The sequence below is a fragment of the Mesoplodon bidens genome (assembly GCF_964165515.1).
Source record: "Mesoplodon bidens genome assembly, chromosome: 1".
NCBI lineage: Eukaryota > Metazoa > Chordata > Mammalia > Artiodactyla > Ziphiidae > Mesoplodon > Mesoplodon bidens.
Genome location: NC_138176.1, coordinates 163,095,033 through 163,115,845, shown reverse-complemented (window position 1 = coordinate 163,115,845; position 20,813 = coordinate 163,095,033). Strand labels below are relative to the sequence as shown.

The following is a 20,813-nucleotide window of genomic DNA, read 5'->3' as shown; positions in this document are numbered from 1 at the left end:
GCTGCTTCGGGATGGAGTGCTCTATAAATATCAATTAAGTCCATGTGGTGTAATGTGTCATTTAAGGCCTGTGTTTCCTTACTGATTTGCTGTCTGGATGATCTATCCATTGATGAAAGTGGGGTGTTAAAGTTCCCCAGTATTACTGTGTTACTGTTGATTTCTCCTTTTATGGTTGTTAGTATTTGCCTTATGTATTGAAGTGCTCCTATGTTGCGTGCATATATATTTACAATTGTTATATCTTCTTGGATTGATCCCTTGATCATTATGTAGTGTCCTTCTTTGTCTCTTGTAACAGTCTTTTTTTTAAAAAAAAACGTTCATTTTATTTTTTGGCTGTGCTGTGTGGCATGTGGGATCCTAGTTCCCTGACCAAGGATGGGACCCCTGCCCCCTGCGTTGGAAGCACGGGGTCTTAACCACTGGACTGCCAGGATAGTCCCATAACAGTCTTTATTTTAAAGTCTATTTTGTCTGAGTGTTGCTACTCCAGTTTTCTTTTGATTTCCATTTGCATGGACTACCTTTTTCCATACTCTCACTTTCAGTCTGTGTGTGTCCCTTGATCTGAAGTGGGTCTCTTGTAGACAACATATATACAGATCTTGTTTTTGTATCCATTCAGCCAGTCTATGTCTTTTGGGTGGAGCATTTAATCCATTTACATTTAAGGTAATTATAGATATGTATGTTCTTATTGCCATTTTGTTCACTGTTTTGGATTTGTTTTTGTTGGTGTTTTTTCTTCCCTGCCTCTTTTGTTCTCTTCTCTTGTGATTTGATGACCAACTTTAGTGTTGTGTTTGGATTCCTTTTTCTTTTTTGTGTGTACCTACTGTAGAGTTTCAGTTTGTGGTTACCATGAGGTTCCGATATGGCAGTCTGTACATAAACAAGATTCTTTTAAGTTGCTGGTCTTTTAGTTTCAAATGCATTTCCAATATCATGCATTTGTGCTCTCCTCTTCTCACAGTACCTGGTTTTGATATCATATTTGTGGGCAGATAATTTCCTACCTTTACTGTATGTTTGTCTTTACTGGTGAGCTCTTCCATTCGTAATTTTTAAATTTATAGTTGTTACCTTTTCTGCCTAGAGAAGTTCCTTTAGCATTTGTTACAAAGCTGGTCTGGTGGTGCTGAATTCTCTTAGCTTTTGCTTGTCTGCAGAACATTTGTTTTCTCCATCAAATATGAATGACAGCCTTGCTGGGTAGAGTATTCTTGGTTGTAGGCTCTTCCCTTTCATTGCTTTAAATATATTGTGCCACTCCCTTCTGGCCTGCAGAGTTTCTGCTGAGAAATCAGCTGATAACCTTGTGGGAGTTCCTTTCTATGTATTTGTTGTTTTTCCCTTGTTGCTTTTATATTTTTTCTTTGTCTTTAGTCAGTTTGATTACTGTGTGTCTCAGCATGTTCATCCTTGGGTTCATCCTGCCTGGGACTCTCTGTGCTTCCTGGACTTGGATGACTGTTTCCTTTCCCATGTTAGGGAAGTCTTCAGCTATTATCTCTTCAAATATTTTTTCAGGTCCTTTCTCTTCTCCTTCTGAGACCCCTATAATGTGAATCTCCAGTGTCCCTGTCCGCACAGTGAGCCATAGCTGCCCCCCCTCCGCCTCCACAGGGCACCCTCCAACACTCACAGGTTAAGTCCAGCCCAATCTCTTATGAGGTCGCTGCTTTTTTCTCTGGTTTCTGATGTGCACGAGACCTCACATGCACCCTCCAAGAGTGGAGTTTCTATTTACCCCAGTCCTGTGGAATTCCTGCTGTCAAACCCTGCTGGCCTTCAAAGCCAGACTCTGGTGACTCCTCCTCCTGTTGCCATACCCACAGGCTGGGAAGCCAACGTGGGGCTCAGAACATCACTCCTATGGGAGAACTTTTGTGGTGTAATTATCTTCCAGTTTTGGGGTTGCCCACCTGGTGTGTATGGGATTTGATTTTATCGTGATAGTGCCCCTCGTACCATCTTGTTGTGGCTTCTTCTTTGTCTTTGGATGTAGGGTATCTTTTTTGGTAGGTTCCAGCATTTATTTTGTCAATGGTTGTTCAGCAGTTAGTTGTGATTTTGGTGTTTCCATAAGAAGGGGTGAGCTCACATCCTTCTACTCTGCCATCTTTCCTCCTCCTCAATCATAAATTCTTGCAACTTTGTATGAATGTTTACAAAGTTCAAAATGCTTAGAAAAATTTTTGCGCTCATTCAATACAAAATAAGATAGGAGAAATAAAGGAGTAAGAACAAAGAAGATAAATAGAAAAAGAACTTCAAGTATGAAATAAAACCAAAGGAAGTAGAGATAAACCAGAGATCAATGAAATAAAAAATGAACAGGGAATCAAAGAAAAGTAGGCTCTTTAAAAGTTTAGTAAAATTTATAAGACTACCAAGATTGATTGAGGAAAAAGGACAAAAACATTACTAATATCAGGAATAAAACAAGAACCATTAATTATTCTACAGAAACTAAAAAAAAAGAGTAATCTGAACAACTCCATGTCATTAAATCCAACAACTTAAATGAAATAGATAAATTCTGTGAAAACCCAACTTATGAAAACTGAGAGAAGATGAAAAAGAAATCTGAATTGGCCTATACCAATAAGAAATACTGCTTTTATAAACTTTCTACAAGTAAAATTCTAGGATAAGATCCTTTTACCAGTGAAACCTATCAAAAGTTTTAAGAAATAAAGAACAGTCTTATAAAAACTCTTTCATGAAATAGATGAGAAAGGAGTATTTTAACTTACTTTATGAGGCCAGTGTCACTCTAAAAACAAAGCTGGATGCTGAAATTTACAAGACATTGTTAAGAGAAATTAAAGACAATCTAAATAAGTGGAGAAATATACCAGGGTTACATATTGGAAGACTCAGTACTGTTAAGATGTCAGTACTCTTCAAACCAGTCTATTGATTCAGTGAATAAAATCCAAACAGCCTTTCTAATAAAAATTGGCAAGCCTGTTCTAAAAATTATATAGAAAATTTTAAATCTCAGCATTGTCAAAAGAATCTTTAAAAGTCAGAGGTCTTACACCACCTGATTTCCAGTCTTTTAAGTTTGTTGGAATCAATTCAGTCTGGTTTACTTGTAAGCATAGACATATGGATTAATGTAACATAATACAAAGCCCAGAAATACACGTGGCCAGTTGATTTTGACAGTGTCGCCAATATAATTCAGCAGGAAAAGAAAATTCTTTTCAATTACCTGTTAACTAGATGTCCATTTGAGAAAAAAAAATTCGCTTTCACCATATTTCAAACTGTAAACAAATTAATTTGAGATGGATCATAAAATTAAATGTAAAGGCTAAAACAACATAATGTAGAATTAAACATAAAAGGATATTTTTGTGACCTTGGAGTACTCGAAGAATTTTTTTTAGCAGGATGCTAATGTACTAACAATAAAGAAAATCTGCATAAATTTACTTTATCAAGATTTAAAATTTCTGATCATGAAAATACAATGTTAATAAAATGAAAAGACAAGGCACTGACTAGGAGAAAATATTTGTGATATATATATCTTTATAAGGGCATGTATTCAGAATATATAATTACTACTTCAAATCAGTAATAAATAGGTGAAACCAGTGAAACATTATAATTTGAACACATTCTTCATAAATAAGATATACAAACTGCTAATATGCACATGGAAAGTTCTCAACATTATTAGGAAAAGTGAAAATAAAACCACACTGAAATTCTGCTGCCTGCTCATAGAATAGCCCAAATTAGAAAGACTGACAATACCAAGTGTTGATGAGGGTGTAGAGCATCTGAGGCTCCCATACACTTCTTTTGAGAGTATGAAGTGTTACAACCACTCTGAAAAACTTTACAAGAAGCTATCCCAAAGTTAAGTGTACACTTTCACTATGAATCTGTGAAGATGCCTATAAAAAATGAAAATGTGAAAAGACTGTACATCATTCATAACACTTTTATTCATAATACTCCACACTGGAAAAAACCTAAATGTCCATTAACAGATGAATGGGTAAGCAAATTGTGCAGAATACTCCAAAATCAAAAGCAATGAATAGAGGTAAATATATCAATTTAGGTGAATCTTAGAAACCTTATATTAAGCAAAAGAAGCCTTGCACACAAAGAACAATGCAAGATTCTATTTGCATAAAGTTTAAGTACAGGGTAAATAAATCTGGTGGTGACAAAAATCATAACAGTGGGTGGAATATCTAGACACTTCTCCAAAGAAGACATACAGATGGCCAGAAAGCACATGAAAAGATGCTCAACATCACTAGTTATTAGAGAAATGCAAATCAAAACTACAATGAGGTATCACCTCACACTGGTCAGAATGGCCATCATCAAAAAATCTACAAAACAATAAATGCTGGAGAGGGTATGGAGAAAAGGGAACCCTCCTACACTATTGGTGAAATCTAAATTGGTACAGCCATTATGGAGAACAGTATGGAGGTTCCTTAAAAAACTAAATAAAGAACTAATATATAATGCAGCAATCCCACTCCTGGGCATATATCTGGAGAAAACCATAATTTGAAAAGATACCGGCAACCCAATGTTGATTGCAGCATTATTTACAATAGCCGAGATGTGGAAGCAACCTAAATGTCCCTCAACAGAGGAGTGGATAAAGAAGATGTGGTACATATATACAGTGGAATATGACTCAGTCCTAAAAAAGAATGAAATAATGTCATTTGCAGCAACATGGATAGACGTAGAGATTGTCATACTGAGTGAAGTAAATCACACAGAGAAAGACAAATATCATATGATATCACTTATATCTGAAAACTGAAACAAATGAACTTATTTACAAAACATAAATAGAGTCACAGATGTAGAAAACAAACCTATGGTTACCAAGAGGAAAGCAGGGACAAGGGATAAATTGGAAGACTAGGATTGACATGTATACTCTACTATATATAAAATAGGTAACTAATGAAGACCTACTATATAGCACAGCGAACTCTACTCAATACTCTGTAATGACCTATATGGGAAAAGAATAACTGATTCACTTATACCTGTATACCTGAAACTAACACAACGTTGTAAATCAAATATATTCCAATAAAAAAATCATAACAGTGGTTGCCCTGGATGGGGAATGAACTGGAAAAGGTTAAGGAAACTTTCTGAGGTTATAAAAATGTTCTAATTATTGAGCCTGACCTTCTTACATAAGTGTACATGTATGTCAAAACAAACTGTTTGGTTAAATGTATTCATTTTATTGTATATAAATTATATCTTAATTTGGAAAGGGCAAAAAGAAAGAAGAATATTTATAAAAAATAAAAAGATAATACTTTATACCTATTAGGTTTGCAAAAATAGGAAATCTGTAGTACCCCATGTTGGTAGACATATAAGGATATAGGCATCCTCATATACTTCTGGTGGAAACGTAGATTGGTATAGACATTCTGAAAAGCAAACTAGCGCTACTTAGTCAAATTGAGTCTAAACAGAAATCATGACCTGACATCTCTAATCCAGGGGAAAATATGCAATAACAGAAGTAAAAATATTCACTGGAGGAAATGAATGGAAATAGCAGAGGAAAGAGTCAATTAACTTGCAGATGGTTTACTAAGAATTATCCAATCTGTTTTTTAGTAAAAACACTAAAAAAAAAAAAATGAACAGAGCCTAAGGGACACGTGGTAAATTATCAAAAGTCTAATATTCATGTCATTGGAGTCACAGAAGGAGAGGATCAATACTAATGCAGACAAAAAATACTTGAAGAAAGAGAAGACTTCTGATTTCAAAACCACCATGTAAAGAACTTGGAAGTAACCACAAGAAAAATAAGGCAGTCAAACTGAAAATCAACAACTTCCTTGTACCCATCAGAGAACTGAGTATTCAGAGAAACCAGAACCTGAATCTTGACAGAAAGATAGGTCCAGAGTTACAGCCAAGATATGCTTACTTGGAGCATATCTATGCAGCCTATTTATTACTGGAATTATAAACTGGTAGGAACACTTAAATGATAATGTTGAGGAATTTCTGGAACTGTGTGTGAGCTAAAGTGAGAGTGAGAAAACTCCTAGATGCCATAGTCTTAGGCAAGATCCCACATAGACATGGGCTGTACCTTAGGGAAACACATCAGGTTCTCAGAGTAAAGACCAGAGAAAGATCCTCTCATGGCTCTGGAAAGCGATATATACCCAGAATCTTCTCCATACAAAGGTCTATACTCCAGGGTAAAAGACTTTGCCAGAACTTTATCCCAATTGAGAAAAAGGTATTTTCTCACTCTAGATGCTAGCATCCCTATCTCACCTAAGGGGTAGAGGGCTATACAGGAAAAAATGCTTGTGAAGGTCACAGACACAAAAGAAAGGATTTAATTAGATAATAGGGTGCCTCCCCCCCCATTCATCTTACCACCACATCAACAGAGCTTCAGTATAACAATAGTGGATTACAGCTGAAAGAGCTGCAAAAAACTGACACTTTCTAAAGAGGAGTACTTGAAGAAGCTCAAAGTCAAGAGGGGAGACAGAAAAAAAAAAAACAAACACTGGTTGAATTTGGAGTTTATGGAACCTAAGTCTGCAGGAAACATGAACAAAGCCAAACTCTTAGACAGTTCAACATAATTAACATAAATCAGGTGTGAGAACTTATCAGTTTCTATTATCTGATAGAACATGTTTGTCTTTCAACCAAATGTAACAGGGCATACCCAAAGGCAAGAAACCAAGCTGAAGAGACAAAGCAAGCAACACAACAAGATTCAGTTATGACACAGATCTTATAACCATAAGGCATGAAACTTAATTATGATTAAAGAGAATGATGTCAGCAAGATGTCAGACCAGGAGGTCCTAACCCTCATACTCCCATGAAAACAATATAACTATGTAGGTCAAAAAATACCTCTTGTATGTCAAAAATCTCTCTTGGAGAGCTCTGGATTCCAATTAAAATGCTGCATCAGACCGATGAAGCACAAACATTGAGGATAGTTATATAAAAAGTGTAGGAAGCACTCTACTAGCATCAACCTATCTTCCAAGCTGGTATTGCTCAGTGCCATGAGGGATTCCCCTCAGCCACTACTTCCTCATTTGAGGGAAAAGGAGAACAGGGGGACTGAAAGAGCCTTTAATGACATAGGCCTGCAGTAACCCATGGCATCACTGTGGACACCCACAGCTTTTGCCACTGAGGACTCCCATACGCCTTCACGATACTGACCTGAGCCAATGTAATTCCCTGTAGTCCTCACTGGGGCACTCTCCTGAGAGCTGGAGCCACTACTGTGCATACCTGGGGCCTGGGCCACCACACCCATCCACTCCAGTCCTAGTGCTGCCTAGGTCAGGGCACGCATGTGCCCAGACCCCAGTGCAAAGACAGCTCCCTTCCACAGTGAGTTCCCCGTGCAGGGAGAAGGAGAAAAGGAGACTCTCAGTGTCCTTTGCCACCAAGGACTTAAAAGCCCTAGTCATCACCATGGCCTCCCTCAGTCAGGACTGGTGAAGTCTTTGCCAGTGCTGATGCCAGCTGATGGAGATGCCCAGAGTCTAACTGCTGCACCTCCCCAGGAGTGAGAGTCACCAATGTGCCCCCGTTGGGCCTGGAGCTGCTGCACCCCATGCATCTGGTTCCCTCACACCCAATCATAAGTGAAGGTCTTTCTGTACTGAAACTGGACCATAATGTCTGTATGAGGGGGCCCTCCCTTCAGATGCATGGACACAAGTAACACACACAAATCAGGGAAATATGACACTACCAAAAAAACACATTAAGTTTCCACTGACTGACCCCAAAGAAATGGAGATCTATAAACTGCTTTGCAAAACCTTCAGAATAACTCTTTTAAAGGAGTTCAGTAAATTTTAAGAAAACACAGACTGCTCGATGGAATCAGGAAAACAATGCGAACCAAATGAGAAATTCAAAGAGAAGTTATAACATGAACCAAACAGAAATTCTGAAGCTGACGAATACAATAAATAAAATGAAAAATGCAATGGAGAGGTTCAATAGCAGACTCAATCAAGCAGAAGAAAAATATCTGTGAACTCGAAGACAAGTAATTTGAAATCATCCAAGCAGAGGAGAAAAGAGAATAAAGAAAAGAAATCTTGCATGATTTATGGAATACCATCAAAGAACTGCTGCACATTATGGGAGTCCCAGAGAGAGAAAAAGGAAATGTTTATTTAAAGGGAAAATGGTTGAAAATTTCCCAAATCTTGGGAGGAAATATGGACAAGCAGACTAATGAACCTCAAATGACCCCAAATAGAATCAACCCAAAGAAGATTACACGGAGACATATTGTAATCAAATTGTCAAAGTCAAGGACAGAGAATTTTGAAAATAGTAATAGAAAAGCTACGTGTCATATATAGGAGAACCCCCATAAAACTATCAGCAAATTTTTCAGCAAAACCTTGCAGTCTAGGAGAAAGTGGCATGATATACTCAAAATACTGAAAGAAAAAATTTTCAACCAAGAAGACTATACCCAGAAAATAATCTTTTCAAAGGAAAGAGATAGTCTTTCTCAGACAAATAAAAACTGAAGGAATTCATCACCCCTCGACGTGCTGGCAAGAAAGGAACAACAAAACAGTAGCAAAAAAAGAGTAAGAAAATAACAAAATGAAAGAAATAAGTCCATATCTATCAATAATTATTTAATGTAAATGGATTAAATTCTCCAACCTAAACAAAGAATGACTGAATGGGTTTTAAAAAAACAAACCACAAGAGCCAACTATATGCTTCCTATAAGAAACTCACTTTAGCTTGAAGGGCACATCCAGGGGAAAGCGAAGGAATGTAAAAAGTTATTCCAAGCAAATGTTAATAAGAGAGAGCAGGGTAGTCATAATTATACTGGATAAAATAGAGTATGAGTCAAAAGCTGTCACAAGAGACAAAGAAGGTCATTATATTTATGATAATGGGGCAATTCATCATGAGGGTATAAAAACCAAATAGCTGAGTACCAAAATACCTAAATATTAACAGAACTGAAGGGAGAAATAGGCAGCAATACAATAATAGTAGGGGACCTTAAATACATCAGTTTCAGCAATGGATAGATCATCCAGACAGAATAATGAGGAAAAAAATGGACTTGAACAACACTATAGACAAAGTGGACCTAACAAACTATACAGAACATCCATGCAACAGTATCAGAATACACATTCTCAAGCACACACAGGACATTCTCCAGCATGGATCATATGTTAAGCCATAAAATAAGTCTTAACAAATTTCAAAAGATTTATATTATACAGAATAACTTCAACTACAGTGGTATGAAACTAGAAATGAATAACAAGGAAAAACTGAAAATTCACAGTAGGTTAAAATTGAACAGCATACTCTTGAACAACCACTGGGTTAGAGAAAAATCAAAAGGGAAATTGAAAAGTATCTTGTAAAGAATGAGAATGAAAACAGAACATACCAAAACTTATAGAATGCAACAAAAACAATTCTAAGAGGAAAGTTTATAATGATAGACACTTACATTAAGAAAAAACCCAAATACTTTTACTAAAACACAAAAACTTTACACTTTAAGAAGCTAGAAAAATATAAACTCAGTCCAAAATTAGCAGAAGGTAGGAAATAATAGAGGAGAAATAAATGAAATAAAGATTAGAAAAATAGAAAAGGTCAACAAAATTTAAAGTTGGCTTTTTAAAAAAATAGACAAAAATAACACTTAGCTGAACTAAAAAAGAGAATACTCAAAATTATAAACAAAAGGAGAAATTACAACAGATACCACAGAAATACAGAGGGTCATAAGGGACTACAATAAAAAATATATTCCAACAAATTGAAATAATTTATTGAAATGGACAATGAAGAAATGGATAAATTCCTGGAAACCTACTAATGCTGAGTCACGAAAAAGAAGTCTGAACAGACCAATAAAGAATAAGGATGTTGAATCATTAGTCAAAAACCTCCCAACAGGGCTTCCCTGGTGGTGCAGTGGTTGAGAGTCCGCCTGCCGATGCAGGGGACACGGGTTCATGCCCTGGTCAGGGAGGATCCCACATGCCGCGGAGTGGCTGGGCCCGTGAGCCATGGCCTCTGAGCCTGCGCGTCCGGAGCCTGTGCTCCGCAACCGGAGAGGCCATAACAGTGAGAGGCCTGTGCACTGCAAAAAAAAAAAAAAAAACCTCCCAACAAAGAAAAATCCCAGGACCAGATGGCTAGAGTGGTGAGTTCTACCAAACATTTAAAGAAGAATTAATACCAATCCTTTTCAAAGTCTTCAAAAATTGAGAAAGAACTCTTCCACAATCATTTTAAGAGGCCTGCATTACCCTGATACCAAAGCCGTATAAGGACCAGAAAGGAAAATTATAGGCCCTAATGAACATAGACACAAAAATCTTCCAAATACTAGCAAACCTAATTCAGCAGCACATTAAAAGGATTGTACACCATGATCAAGTGGGATTCATGCCTGGAACGCAAGGATGGATTGACATTTGTAAGTAAATATTAACAGAATGTAGAATATATTATAACAATAGATGGAGATGAAGCATTTGACAAAATGCAAGATCCTTTAATGATACAAACTCTGAAGAAATTAGGCATATAAGGAGTGCACCTCAACATAATAAAGGTTTTGTATAACAAGCCTACAGCTAACATTATACTGGACAGTGAAAAGCTGAAAGCTTTTCCTCTAAGAGCATGAACAAGATAAGATGCTCACTCTAGCCACTTCTGTTCAATATGGTACTGGAAGTCCTAGCTAGATAAGTTAGGCAAGAAAAAAAGGAATAAAAGGCGTTCAGATCAGAACGGAAGAAGTAAAACTGTCTGTTTGCAGATGACATGATGTTTTATGAAGAAAAAACCCAAGACTCCACCGAAAACAGATCTAATGAATGAATATGGTAAGTTGCAGAATAGAAAATCAATATACAGAAATAAGTTGTGTTTCTATACACTAAAATGTACATTATAAACAATAATTTAAGAAATCTTTCTCAGTTACAAAAACTTTAAATAGAATAAACTACATAGGAATAAATTTAACCAAGGAGGTGAAAGATCTGTAAACTGGAAACTATACAACGTTTTAGGAGGATACAAGTAAATGAAAAGTTATCCTGAGTTCTTGGATTGACAGAATTAATATTGTTAAAATGTCCCTGCTATCCAAAAGTGATTTACAGATCACAACAATCCTTTTCAATATTACAATGGCATTTTTCACATCCATAGAAAAATCCTAAATCTTTATATGAAACTGTAAAACACTCCAAATAGCCAAAGCAAACTTGACAAAGAACCAAGGTCAGGGGCGTCACACTTCCTGATTTCAAATTATATTGCAAAGCCATAGTAATTTTTTAACCTATTTTTTAAAAAATTTAAGTATATTTGATTTACAATGTTGTGTGAGTTTCAGGTGTGTAACAAAGATATAGAAAATTTTTTAAAGTGTTCTACTGTCATAAAAATACTCACATAGACCATTGGAACAGAATAGAGAGCCTAGAAATAAACCCTTACATATATGGTCAACTAATCTTTCACAAGGGTGCTGAGAATACACAATGGGGACAGGATAGTCTCTTCAATAAACGGTGTTGGAAAGACTTGGATATCCACATACAAAAGAATGAAAGTGGACACTTAACTGACACCATTCACAAAATCATCTGAAATGGATTAAAGGCTTAAAACATAAGACCTGAACCATAAAACTCCTAGGAAAAACATACAGAAAAATTTCCTTGACGTTGGTTTTGGCTATGATTTTTTGGTTATGTTGCTAAACTCTCAGGCAAAGAAAGCAAAACTAAAGTGGGACTACATTAAACTAGAAATATTCTGCACAGCAAAAGAAATAATCAAAAAAGGGAAAGGCAATCTATGGAATGGGAGAAAATGTTTGCAAACAATGTATCTGATAAGGGGTTAATATCCTAAATACGTAATCAACTCATACAACTCAACAGGTAAACGAAAGAAAACATTTAACCCAGTTTAAAAGTGGGCAGAAGACCTCAGTAGGTATTTCTCAGAGGAGACATACAAATGAACAGCAGATACGTGGAAAGATACTCAACATCACTAATCAACAGGAACACACACACACACACAAACAGGAGATCAACTCACACCTGTTAGAATGGCTATTATCAAAAAGCAAAGATAATGATGGTGGTGGACAGGGAAACTTTGTATACTGTTTGTGGAAATGAAAATTAGTAAAACCTTTAGGAAAAAACAGTTTCTTCAAAACATTTAAAAAACTGTTACATGATCTATCAATATCACTTCTGGGAATTTAAAAGAATTGAAGTCAGGATGTTGAAGAGATATCTGTACTCCCATGTTCATTGCATCATTATTCACAGTAGCCAAAACAGAAACTACTTAAATTCTCATTGATAAGTGGATAAAGAAATGTAGTATATACATAAAATGGATTATTAAGCCTAAAAAAAACAGGAGAATCCTACCATTTGCAAGAACTTGGATGGAACTGGAGGGCATGATGCTGGGTGAAAATAAGCCAGATACAGAAAGACAAATGCTGCATGATCTTAGTTATAAATGGAATCTAAAATAGTCAAACACGAAAGAAACAGAGTCGAATGGTAGTTGCCAGGGAATAGAGATAGTGAGAAATGAGGAGGTGAGGTGATGGTTAAAAGGTACAAAGTTTCACATATATAAATTCTGGAGATCTATTAAACAACAAGAGTGTTTAAGCTAACAGTACTGTATTGTATACTTCAAACTCGCTAAGAAGTAGATATTATAATAAGTGTTCTTACCCTAAAAAAAAAAAAACTGTGTGGAAGGAAACTTTGGCAGGTGATGAATGTCTATATACTTGATGGTGGTGATATGTATCCACCATGGATGTATACTTATCCATGTATCCATGGATGTATAATTATCTCCAGTCTTATTTCATTGAATACATTGAAGATATAATTACATGTCAAACATACCTAAATAAAGTGCTTTAAAAGAACCCAAAATGTTGGCAAAAAGTAAACAATGAGAAGATTTTCCATCATGCAGCTCCTCAACACACAACTTACACAAACATCTCTCTTTTCTTAATAGAGGGGCCTCAAATTTTCCATTAAAAACGTTTATTACAACCTGCTTAGAGGCCTCCCACCCACAGGACTTGCTGTGCTGTAAGCATCATTTAAACAAGCCCCCGCTGAAAACTAAGTTTGGAGAGTGACCTACTGGTTCCAGAGGACATTACTTAAAAAAAAATTTTTTTAACATCTTTATTGGAGTATAATTGCTTTACAATGTTGTGTTAGTTTCTGCTGTATAACAAAGTGAATCAGCTATACGTATACATATATCCCCATATCCCCTCCTTCTTGTGTCCCTCTCCTACACTCCCTATCCCACCCCTCTAGGTGGTCACAAAGCACCAAGCTGATCTCCCTGTGCTATGCAGCTGCTTCCCACTAGCTATCTAGTTTACATTTGGTAGTGTATATATGTCAATGCCACTCTCTGACTTCGTCCCAGCTTACCCTTCCCCCTCCCAGAGGACATACTTTTATTTAAACTAATAATGTTTCCTTTAGTTAAAGCAGGGGCTAATTTTGGTACTTAAACACACACCCACACCCACACACACCCCTAGCATTACTGTAATCTAATGGAATACATTTAGTCCCTGGTGTAATTAGTCCTATCCCCAACTGATTCTGGATATGTTTCCTTGTATTCATCTTAGTACATGTAACTTGAGTTTCTCAGTTCCCTGGGGCAAAAGTATACACACCATGTTATTTTTCTAATTTTCTGGAGCCCGTGCACCACAACTACTGAGACTGCATGCCACAACTACTGAAGCTCATGTACCTAGAGCCCGAGCTCTGCAACAAGAGAAACCACTGCAATGAGAAGCCCACGCACCACAATGAAGAGTAGCCCCCACTCGCCACAACTAGAGAATGCTTGCTCACAGCAACGAAGACCCAATGCAGCCAAAAATAAACAAACAAATAAATTTTTTAGAAGTTGGTACTCTACATACAGAGAACAGGACATGATTATCAACATTTTAAAGTTTATAAAAATACAAGTTTAACTTCATAAACCATATTTTATAGTTTCTTAAAAATTTAAACTTGTTACATTTTCCTTTCATTGATGGCTTTTCTTTTTGCTTCCCTTTTTCTTTCCATGTTACTTTATGGACTGTTTGTTAGTGGTTGGTATCAATACCTAGTTCACTGATAGTTACCCTTTCTAATATACATATATCACACCCTGTGTGCAATTCAGCATGACATAAGGTGTATCCATACAGTAAAAATAGATTCCATTAGAGTTTGAAGGTTTCCACATGGCATAAATAGAAGGCATGGGCTCACACCACAAATTTGAATAGATATCAACTGAAGTCTTTCTAATAATCTTACCTTTTCTTTAAAACAGGCTCACTCCCGAGAAGATCCTGATGAAGGAAGATTGTTTTGAAGTTTAACCAAAGAGCGCTCTGCAGCATTATTTCACAGAACCCCTACCCTGGACTATCTACCAGAGAATGATTGATCAAAGAAACGGGCATTCCAAAGGACTAATGTCAGCATCATGTGGCATAAATCATTTTCCCTCTTCTTTTTTAAGCAAAACATTAAATGTCCATAATGAAACAAAAGTGCCTCCGCACATTACACCAATGGATCCTTGAGGTTTCTAGCCTACCTGTGCATCCAAAAATAAATAAGACCTCAGAAAGGACTGTGCATCCAAAGGAGTTGTTGAACCTGTCCTACCCCAGCTCACCAGGCAGCCAGAAAAAAGAAATGTAACCTACAAAGGAACCCCTATTAGGCTATCAGTGGATTTCTCAGCAGAAATTCTACATACCAGGGGAGAGTGAAATGACATATTCAAAGTGCTGAAAATGAACATTTTCACCCAGGAATACTTTATCTGGCCAAATTACCCTTGATATATGGAGAAATAAAGGTTTTCCTAAACAAAAGCTAAGGGAGTTCAGCAACATTAGATTTGCCATGCAAGAAATTCCGAAAGGAGTTCCTTGAATTGAAATAAAAAGATGCTAATTAATAACATGAAAACATATGAAAGTACACAACAGTCTGATAAAGGAAAAATACAGACAGAATCTGAAAACTGTTTTTCTATATTAGAATGGTATCTTAAGTATATAGTATAAAGGTTAAAAAAGTATTAACAACTACAGTTATTATAATTTGTTAACAAATATACAACATAAAGAGGCAAATTTTGATATCAATTATATAAATGGAGAAGAGTAAAAGGATGGAGACTTTATAGGTGAATAAAGATAAAACTACATTTTATGCTGATAGCAATTTATCAAGGAGATGTTTTATATTACCCCTCATGGTAACCAAAAGCAAAAATGTAGAGTAGATTCATGAAACGCAAAAAAACAGGGAGGCAGAGCATACCACCATGGGAAACCACCAATGTATAAATGTAGGCAGAAACAGAGGGGAAAAGAAACAAGAGATGTGAACCAACCAGAAGAAAAACAATAAGATGGCAGCAGTTAGTCCTTACGTATAAAAATCACTCTAAATATAAATGGATTCAATTTATCAACCATAAGTCACAGATTGGCTGGCTGAATGAAAAAGAAGGGAGAAATAGAAAACAATATAACAATAGTAGGGGAGGAATTCCCTGGCAGTCCAGTGGTTAGGCCTCCACACTCCACTGCAGGCGGTATGGGTTCCATCCCTGGTCAGGGAAATAAGATCCCACAAGCTGTGTGGTGCAGGCAAAAAACAAACACAAAACCCCCGAAAAACAAACACATAGTAGGGGACTTCTGTACTGCACTGTCAGCAATGGATAGATCATCCAGACAGAAAATTAACAAGAAAACGTTGGAGTTGAACCACACTTTAGACCAAGTGAATGTAACAGACATATATAGAGCATTCCATCCAACAGTAGCAAAATACACACACTTCTCAATTGTACATGTAACATTCTCCAGGGTAGAGCATATGATATGACATAAAACGAATCTTAGCAAATTTAAGAAGTTTGAAATTATAAAGAGACCTTCAAGATGGTGAAGGAGTAAGCCGTGGAGATCACTTTCCTCCCCACAAATACATCAGAAATACATCTACATGTGGAAAAACTACAGAACACCTACTGAATGCTGGCAGAAGACCTCAGACTTCCCAAAAAGCAAGAAACTCCCCACATACCTGGGTAGGGCAAAAGAAAAAAAAAACAGAGACAAAAGAACAAGGACAGGACCTGCACCTCTGGGAGGGAGCTGTGAAGGGGGAAAAGTTTCCACACACTACACAGCCCCTTCACTGGTGGAGATGGAGGGTGGTGGGGGGAAGCTTTGAAGCCACAGAGGACAGCGCAGCAACAGGGGTGCAGAGGGCAAAACAGATTCCCGCACAGAGGATCGGTGCCAATGAGCACTCACCAGCCTGAGAGGCTTGTCTGCTCACCTGCGGGGGCGGGTGGGGGCTGAGAGCTGAGGCTTCAGCTTCGGAGGTTAGATGCCAGGGAGAGGACTGGGGTTGGTTGCGTGAACACAGCCTGAAGGGGGCTAGTGTGCCACAGCTAGCTGGGAGGGTGTCCGGGAAAATGGACCTGCCTAAGAGGCAACAGACCATTGTTTCGGGGTGTGCAAGGAGAGGGGATTCAGAGCACCACCTAAACGAGCTCCAGAGATGGGCACGAGCCAAGGCTATCAGTGTGGACACCAGAGATGGGCAGGAGATGCTAAGGCTCCTGCTGCAGCCACAAAGAAGCCTGTGTGCAAGCACAAGTCACTATCCACACCTTCCCTCCCGGGAGCCTGTGCAGCCTGCCACTGCCAGGGTCCCGTGATCCAGGGACAACGTCCCCGGGAGAACACATGGTGCGCCTCAGGCTGTTGCAATGTCATGCCGGCCTCTGCTGCCACAGACTCGCCCCACATTCCGTACCCCTCCCTCCCCCTGGCCTGAGTGAGCCAGAGCCCCCGAATCAGCTGCTACTTTAACCCCGTCCTGTCTGAGGGGGGAACAGATGCCCCCAGGTGACCTACACACAGAGGTGGGGCCAAATCCAAAGCTGAATCCCGAGAGCTGTGTGAACAAATAAGAGAAACGGAAGTCTCTCCCAGCAGCCTCACAAGCAGTGGATTAAATCTCCACAATCAACTTGATGTACCCTGCATCTGTGGAATACCTGAATAGACAACAAATCATCCCAAACTGAGGTGGTGGACTTTGGGAGCAACTGTAGACTTGGGGTTTGCTTTCTGCATCTAATTTGTTTTTGGTTTTATGTTTATCTTAGTTTAGTACTTAGAGTTTATTATCATTGGTAGATTTGTTTATTGATTTGGTTGCCCTCTTCCTTTTTTAAAAAAAAATTTTTTTTTCCTTTTTCTCTTTTTGTGAGTGTGTATATGTATGCTTCTTTGTGTGATTTTGTCTGTATAGCTTTGCTTTTACCATTTGTCCTAGGGTTCTGTCTGTCCATTTTTCTTTTTTAATTACTTTTTAATTTATTTTTAATATTTTTCTTTTAATAACTATTATTTTTTTTCTTTCTTTCTTTTTTTCTCCCTTTTCTTCTGAGCTGTGTGGCTGACAGGGTCTTGGTGCTCTGATTGGCTGTCAGGCCTGTGCCTCTGAGGTGGGAGAGCTAAGTTCTGGACATTGGTCCACCAGAGACCTCCCGGCTCCATGTAATATCAAACAACGAAAGCTCTCCCAGAGATCTCCATCTCAATGCTAAGACCCAGCTCCACTCAATAACCAGCAAGCTACAGTGCTGGACACCCTATGCCAAACAACTAGCAAGACAGGGACACAACCCCACCCATTAGCAGAGAGGCTGCCTAAAATCATAATAAGGTCACAGACACCCCAAAACACACCACCAGATGCGGTCCTGCCCACCAGAAAGACAAGATCCAGCCTCATCCACCATAACACAGGCACCAGTCCCCTCCACCAGGAAACCTACACAACCCAGTGAACCAAACGGCCACTGGGGGCAGACACCAAAAACAATGGGAACTACAAACTTGCAGCCTGCGAAAAGGAGGCCACAAACACAGTAATTTAAGCAAAACGAGAAGACGGAGAAACACACAGCAGATGAAGGAGCAAGGTAAAAACCCACCAGGCCAAACAAAGAGGAAATAGGCAGTCTACCTGAAAAAGAATTCAGAGTAATGATAGTAAAGATGATCCAAAATCTTGGAAACAGAATGGAAAAAAATACAAGAAACATTTAACAAGGACCTAGAAGAATGAAAGAGCAAACAATGATGAACAACACAATAAATGAAATTTAAAATTCTCTAGAAGGAATCAATAGCAGAATAACTGAGGCAGAAGAATGGATAAGTGACCTGGAAGATAAAACAGTGGAAATAACTACCACAGAGCAGAATAAAGAAAAAAGAATGAAAAGAATTGAGGTCAGTCTCAGAGACCTCTGGGACAACATTAAACACACCAACATTCAAATTATACGGGTCCCAGAAGAAGAAGAGAAAAAGAACGAGACTGAGAAAATATGTGAAGAGATTATAGTTGAAAACTTCCTTAATATGGGACAGGAAATAGTCAATCAAATCCAGGAAATGCAGAGAGTCCCATATAGGATAAATCCAAGGAGAAGCACACCAGGACACATATTAATCAAACTATCAAAAATTAAATACAGGGCTTCCCTGGTGGCGCAGTGGTTGAGAGTCTGCCTGCCAATGCAGGGGATGCTGGTTTGTGCCCGGTCCGGGAGGATCCCACATGCTGCAGAGTGGCTGGGCCGGTGAGCCATGGCCACTGAGCCTGCGTGTCTGGAGCCTGTGCTCCGCAACGGGAGAGGCCACAGCAGTGAGAGGCCCGCATACCACACACACAAAAAATAAATACAAAGAAAAAATATTAAAAGCAGCAAGGGAAAAACAACAAATAACACACAAGGGAATCCCCATAAGGTTAACAGCTGATCATTCAGCAGAAACTCTGCAAGCCACAAGGGGGTGGCAGGACGTATTTAAAGTGATGAAAGGGAAAAACCTACAACCAAGGTTACTCTACCCAGCAAGGATCTCATTCAGATTCTACAGAGAAATTAAAACCTTTACAGACAAGCAAAAGCTAAAAGAATTCAGCACCACAAAACCAGCTTTACAACAAATACTAAAGGAACTTCTCTAGGCAGGAAACACAAGAGAAGGAAAAGACCTACAATAACAAACCCAAAACAATTAAGAAAATGGCAACAGGAACATACATATTGATAATTACCTTAAATGTAAATGGATTAAGTTCTCCAACCAAAAGACATAGACTGGTTGAATGGATACAAAAAATAAGACCCGTATATAGGTTGTCTAAAAGAGACCCACTTCAGACCTAGGGACACATATAGACTGAAAGTGAGGGGATGGAAAAAGATATTCCATGCAAATGGAAATCAAAAGAAAGCTGGATCAGCAATTCTCATATCAAACAAAATAGACTTTAAAATAGACTATTACAAGAGACAAAGAAGGACACTGCATAATGATCAAGGGATCAATCCAAGAAGAAGATATAACAATTGTAAATATTTATGCACACAATATAGGAGCACCTCAATATATAAGGCAAATGCTAACAGCCATAAAAGGGGAAATTGAGAGTAACACAATCATAGTAGGAGAATTTAACACCCCACTTTCACCAATGGATATATCATCCAGACTGAAAATAAAAAAGAAAACACAAGCTTTAAATGCCAATAAAATGGACAACCTGGAAGAAATGGACAAATTCTTAGAAAAGCACAAACTTTCAAGACTGAACCAGGAAGAAATAGAAAATATAAACATACCAATCACAAGCACTGAAATTGAAACTGTGATTAAAAATCTTCCAACAAACAAAAGCCAAGGACAACATGGCTTCACGGGTCAATTCTATCAAACATTTAGAGAAGAGCTAACACCTATCCTTCTCAAACTCTTCCAAAATATAGCAGAGGGAGGAACACTGCCAAACTCATTTCACGAGGCCACCATCACCCTGATATCAAAACCAGACAAAGATGTCACAAAGAAATAAAACTACAGGCCAATATCACTGATGAACATAGATGCAAAAATCCTCAACAAAATATTAGCAAACAGAATCCAAAAGCACAATAAAAGTATCATACAACCCGATCAAGTGGGGTTTATTCCAGGAATGCAAGGATTCTTCAATATACGCAAATCAATCAGTGGATACACCATATTAACAAACCAAAGGATAAAAACTATATGATCATCTCAATAGATGTAGAAAAAGCTTTTTTTTTTCTTTTTTTGGTGGGGGGGTACACGGGCCTCTCACTGCTGTGGCCTCTCCCGTTGCAGAGCACAGGCTCCAGACGTGCATGCCCATTGGCCATGGCTCACAGGCCCAGCCACTCCGCAGCATGTGGGATCTTCCCGGACCGGGGCACGAACATGTGTCCCCTGCATCGGCAGGTGGACCCTCAACAACTGCGCCACCAGGGAAGCCCCAGAAAAAGCCTTTGACAAAATTTAACACCCATTTATGATAAAAACCCTCCAGAAAGTAGGCATAGAGAGAACTTACCTCAACATGGTAAAGGCCATATATGACAAACCCACAGCCAACATCGTTCTCAATGGTGAAAAACTGAAACCATTTCCACTAAGATCAGGAACAAGACAAGGTTGTCCACTCTCACCACTCTTATTAAACATAGTTTTGGAAATTTAAACCACAGCAATCAGAGAA

The 20,813-nt window shown here is 38.1% G+C and overlaps 1 long non-coding RNA gene across 2 annotated transcripts in view; it reads left to right on the top strand.

Moving 5' to 3' along the window:
• LOC308619333 overlaps window positions 1–15,073 on the top strand; it is a 132,732-nt gene extending 117,659 nt beyond the window's left edge. For both annotated transcript variants that reach the window (XR_014016153.1, XR_014016154.1), the window contains one exon: window positions 14,485–15,073. This is a non-coding gene — a long non-coding RNA (uncharacterized lncRNA). The remainder of the gene's footprint in view (window positions 1–14,484) is intronic.
• Window positions 15,074–20,813: the final 5,740 nt, after the last annotated feature.